The sequence below is a fragment of the Pteropus medius genome, unplaced genomic scaffold, assembly GCF_902729225.1.
Source record: "Pteropus medius unplaced genomic scaffold, Ma_sr-lr_union100, whole genome shotgun sequence".
In the NCBI taxonomy this organism is placed as follows: domain Eukaryota; kingdom Metazoa; phylum Chordata; class Mammalia; order Chiroptera; family Pteropodidae; genus Pteropus; species Pteropus medius.
Genome location: NW_024343942.1, coordinates 31472 through 37471, shown reverse-complemented (window position 1 = coordinate 37471; position 6000 = coordinate 31472). Strand labels below are relative to the sequence as shown.

At 37.6% G+C, this 6000-nt stretch overlaps 1 pseudogene; it reads left to right on the top strand.

Moving 5' to 3' along the window:
* The first annotated feature begins 1244 nt into the window (after positions 1 to 1244).
* On the top strand, positions 1245 to 1363 carry LOC120607076 (uncharacterized; annotated as a pseudogene).
* The last annotated feature ends 4637 nt before the right edge of the window (positions 1364 to 6000 follow it).

Genomic DNA, 6000 nt, shown 5'->3' with positions numbered 1-6000 from the left:
CTTCCAGATAGCCCCATGGGTATGGAATATAGAGTATGCATACTTAGAATTATATATAGTCAGGTTTTTGTTTTCTCCTAATTTCAGGACTTAGGTCAATGCTATGAGTTCAGTTTTATTGAGCAGAACTCCCAAGAGTAAGAACTCTTGCTTCAGTGATATTGAGCAAGGATACTGCTCTGTGCCTTAACTGATTATGAAGGTACTCCCAGAGGTGAACCATATTTCTTCTGAGTTGGCTAATGGCTCACTCTTAAGATCATTCGTACTAGAATATATTGTGTTTCAACACAGTTATGATCTAGGGCCTCAAAGGAGGTCAGCAATAGAGTAGCAGAATAGAGGATATGACAAATTTTTAGAGCAATGCCACCATTATTATCTAACAACGTGGCCTAGTATTGCATCATTCTTCCTATTAACCAATTATTTTCCTTGGTTTCAAGAACTATAACTATCTCTGTATAATTTGAAGCTGTCCTACAGTTAACTTTATTGCTTCTGATATTAACATGCAATTTGCAGCCACAGTCCTCAGAAAAGGTAGACATTCTTGTGTCACCATGTCAATTTGCTTAGAAAAATAGGGAATCATGTGTCTTAGATGCCTCAGCATTTGAATTAAAACCTCTAAGGTAATTCCTAGGGTGTAATGTACATACAATTCAAAGCCTTTTTCAAATTAAGTAAACGCAGGCCAGCCACCTCCTGTAGTTTTACATTAATTTTTCAAAGTGTTCATGTACTCTCTCCCTCTCTGAGGGAGTCGCCTCTTCTTTCAATAGGGGCCTGGCTATAAGACCAAAATTAGGGGTCCACATCTTACAGAATCCTGTTATTCCAAGAAAACCTCTCGATTTTGTACAGTTCTGTAGCAAAACTAGACTGGTTTTTGCTGCCTTTCACTTTGCTCTAGGCTTCTTTGCCCTTGTGAAATCAGAAAACCAAGGTACTTAATTACTTAAAAAGGTATCTGGATCTTTTTCTGGAATACTTAATATCTCTTTTCAGCTAGATGGTTTAAAGATCAAAAGAATATTTCCATTGGAAGTTTCTCTTTCAGGGCTGGCAATTAGAATTTCACCTACATATTATAGAAGAGATCCATTTTCTAGTTGGAGGTCCCTCAGGTCTTTTGCAAGGGCCTCTGCAAATCAGGTTGGGGAGTTTTTGAAACTTGTGGTAACATACTCTAGCAATACTGGGGCTTTTTATGGGTTTCAGGATCTCATTCAAAAAAGTTTGTCTATAGCCATGCCACCGTGAATGTGCCCAATCCCTTCTGATCTCGGAAGCTAAGTGATGTCGGGCCTGATTAGTACTTGGATGGGAGACCACCTAGGAAGACCAGGTGCTGTAGGGTTTAATTAAAAATATGTTTAAAAATATTTTTTTGGAGTCATGGTCCAAGGAAATGCAAAAGAGCATCGTTTAAATTCAGGGCTGCATAATATTTGCTAGATTCTGGGAGATTGACCAACAGGGTATAGGGCTTAGGAACACTAGAATGTACATACTGTACTACTTCATTCGTAGCCCTTAAGTCTTGTACAATTCTATATTCTCTTATCCCCAGTTTCTTAATAGGAAGGATTAAGAAGGCAGTGTTCAGGGTGAATGTCCTTGTTTGAGAAGTGCGTTTAGGACGATTCCCATTTTTGCCTCAGGTTTTAGGGGGTATTGCTTTACCTTGGACCAGTGGTCTACTTGTTTGAGTACTGCTATAACAAGTAGAGCATACTTTGCTTTTCTAACTTTTCCTTGTGCCCAAACAGCTGGGTTAACCTGGTCTTTCAGGACCTGGTGGAGTAGGACCATGAAACCTATTACTTCATTTTTGAAAATTAGTACTTAAATTTCTCAATTTAAACACATAATACCCCCTAATTTACTTAGTAGGACTTTTCTAAAAGAGGACCTGGACAGTCAAGTACATAGAAGAACGAATGTGACAACTGTTTTAATCTTATTTCACATGTCAGGCTCAAAGAATGTCTTTGTATTTGGCTTTCTAGACACCCTTTTAATATTACACTCTCTCTTGGAAAGGGGTCCTTTCTGGGTAGTAAGAACAGAGTAAGTGGCTCCAGTACCTAGCAGAAATGCAATTTTCTCCCCACGAGTAACAGAGTAACCTGAGTCTCCTCATATAAGATAAAAATGGAGCCAAAAGAAGAGTCTCTAACCCTATCAGTCATCATCTTTTATCTGAGGTAAACTGCAAAGAATTAGGAATTTCCATTTATTTCTTTCACTGAGGATGCTTGGAATACTCTCTCTTCCAGTATCCTTTTTTATTTATTTTATTTTATTTTATTTTATTTTATTTTATTTTATTTTATTTATTTTATTTTATTTATTTTATTTATTTTATTTTATTTTATTTTATTTTATTTTATTATTTTATTATTTTATTTTATTTTATTTTATTTTATTTTATGTTTGTTTGCTTACTTTGCACATGATTAGGCTGCAATGTTGCTTGATTGTTCCCACAGTGGGTCCCGGTGTTACTCAAGGTGGTTTTCGAACTCTCACCCAAAGCCTGGAGGAATACAGCCAGAAAAGAAGGGTTTTTAAAAAATCTTTCCTTTGTCTTTCTTTTCTTTGCCACATATCTCTTCTTAAAAACCCCAAAGGCCACTTTTACCAATTGGGAGGTGCGGGTGGTAGGTTCCACCACTGTCTGGTAACTTCTACAGATATACAAAGAACTCTGAGATATGAAGAAGTTATTCAGAGTTGTGTTACTCCCTGGGTCCTTAGGGTATATGTGGTGTTTTGTCTTAAGTGTGCGTTTAAACTTTCAAAGAAGGCTGAAGGGTTCTCATTGGCTTCTTGATCAATGTTTCTAACTTTAACCCAATTTTCAGGGTAGCAACCATGGCCTTAGGCTCCTATGATACTCAATGCGACCCCTGTCTATTTTGTCATTGGGTTCCCACTCAGTATTGTGAACTGACTCATCTACTGGCTGCCAGATCTGATTAGTATACTGAGTAACATGTTATCATTAGCCTCTTTCTCAGCTTTTAATTGTTTGGTAATTTTTTCCTTGGCAGTGAGGAACTGAACATCTCTGCAAGTGAGATTATGGATCATGAATATAAATATACCATTATGCAAGCTAATAAGCTTTCCGTCCAGACTAGCCCAAAGCCTTCCAGTTATATAGAGCTGATGTCAAGAAAGGAACATGTGCAGTTACCTCTTCGCCATCCTAAACCCCTCCAAGGAGGCACAGTTTGGCCTCTGGGTAAAAACCAGTCAGTACCTTGATGGGTAGTAGACTCAGGTAGTGAGGCTTACAAGGTAGGAGTATTATCTCCTTGTTCTAGGGAAGTTTTCAAAGGTGTCCTTAACAGGTTAGAGGAAACAAAAGAATTAGGAGGCTAATAACTGGAATAGAGAACCAAAAGGAGCTTAGAAGAAACAGATATCCCCAGGAGGGAGGCAGGATTCTCATGTTTGGGGGAGCCTGAGGGCAAGAAATCAAGAAGATATTTTGAGAGGCCCTTAAGGTCTGACTGACAGCTTAGTTTCAAATGCCTCTATCCTCTCTCTCTCTCTCTCTCCCTTGCTCTCTCTCTATATATATTGGGGGGGAAGGGAGCGGAGTAGGATGGGATTTTGATATAATACCATAAAATTTTGAATGCATGTAATTTCATTCCATTTTTCCACCAATTGTAATATTGTATTATCACTTAAAGAGCAATTTTTAGGCCAATGTTCTTGGTACCCTAAACATTGGACATGTCCCTAAAACATGTTAGGGACTTGCAATATTGCATGAGAAAATTGGTTTTTCTTTGTGAAACTGTTATATTCAAAAAGTGTCCAATGTTTCAGGGTGTATCCGAAGGGACTAAACTCTGGAATTATAATTTCCTATTTTTCATAAGAGATATTTCTAACCTCTCAGATAACCCAACACTGGCTAGCCCACGAGTAACAGTTTAAGGGTTTTACATTTATCTTCTAAAACCTGCTGCTGTAATGGAGCCAAATTCTGTGGGTTTACTATTCCGTTAAATCGGTGAATTCTGTTCTTGTTTCCTGATTAAGAGGTCTTCACGTAAGAAGAAAAGACTCGTATGTCACCAAAAAGGTGAGTAACAGAATCCTAGGGTGACTACTGGAAAGTACTGAATTAAACAGGGCTCAGGGATGTTTTAGGGCTCTTGTCTTTAATTCCTCTTAAAATTCCCTCTGTCAATATACCAGCAAAGGGTTTTTTCCCCTGTAAAGTCCCAGAACCTAAGCACATTCCAGAAATGAAGCTATCATTCTGACATTATGCCAAACTCTATCTCCACACTAATTAAAGTGACTACCTACTCACTTCCCTTCTAAAGCACTGAATGAAGCAGTTTCAGGTGACCAATCTGCTTTGCTGTCAAGGCAGCGCAGAAAGCCATTCCAGTGGTCAGCACCAAGTGGGAGATCTCCTGTAGGACAGATCCTCTCTCCTGCTAAGAAGCCCCAGATGAGCTGCCGCTACCACACCTCTTTGCCAAGTATGCACACCAGGCCAAGTGGGAATCTTTTTAGGGGAATGCCATTCGAGTCACCAGATTTGTTACAAAACTCAAGGAGTTCTCTACTTGCGATGCTCTATTCAGGAGTGGGATCCAGATGGTTTTATTTATTTGTAGGTTTTATTTACTGATAAAGGAGACTGTGATTCACATCCAAAGCTCTAAGGGAGGCTTAGCCATTGCATATATATGCTATTTGGCTAATTACATGTTGATTTCTTCTTTGCAGAGCCTAAATTTATACTGTTGAGTTCAGATTAAGCTCATCTGATTATAGCTGAATCTGCAAAATACTGTGCTACATTTTAAAATTTAGTAAGAATATCATGTAGTAAGAACTGCCCAGACCTTGAGACCCTTGTCCTTTCTAACATTGTCATAACGCTTTAATTAGCAAATCACCCTAGTTGTTTGGATCTGAGTATGTCCCTTAGCAAGTATTCATTGAAAATAGAAAATTGCTATTTTAAAACCTCTTCTAAGTACTCTAATGACAGTACGTGCAAGTCAGCACTACTCACAGGTAAAATAAGGCTCAGAAACTGGGTAATTATGTCCTATTATTGCTCATTTGAACATACAGATAGAAGTTATCAGAACTCATAGCTTCTGAATCTCGCTTTTACCCTGGTCTGCCTGAAAAGTAAATAGCAAGACCAAAGATACCTCCAGTGCCTCATAATATGAATTCAAAAATCACAGCTGGAAACTAGTATTTTACAAGAGAACATTTAACAATTTGTATGAATAGTTTTGGTTGTCACGAACCAGCAAGGGCTACTAACATTTTAGTAGGTTGGGGCCAGGTATGTTAGATGTTCTACAATGCAATGGCTAGTTCTTTGCAAAGGATTATTCACATGGGCGAAAATCCTGTTTGTCAGAACTCTGCTTTACGTATTGTTAAAAAGGTGGCAAGAGACTTAAAATCACTTGTGTTAAGCCTAAATCATCAAATCAGGACTTAATACCTAACCTAATTGTTAGTTTCAATCTCCCCCAGAAATGTAATTTAAATCTGACAGTCTGAAATTTCTTGGTCAGTCCTAGTGAGGTTATTCTCCTGACAAATTCTTTTTATGTCTGCTAAAGAAAGGTGACTTTGAGGGAAAGGTGGGTAAAGAGGATCAAATATATGGTAGCTGAAGGAAACTGGACTTTGGGTGGTAAATACACAATAGAATATACAGATGTCAAATTATAATATACAGCTTAAAATTATATAATTGTATTAACCAATGTTACCACAATAAACTTAATATTAAAAAAAAGGTGACTTTGCCTGATACAATCCACTTTGTACACTTCTGCCTGTATAAGCTTTCCATTATGTATAGCTCCTCTGTGTGCCTTTGTGTTTGCTAGACGGTATGCTAACCAATTTTTTTCATTAACTTAACTTTTTTAATATAAGCAAAATATTTTTGATTAATGTCAGCATACCGAGATTTTTTATTCA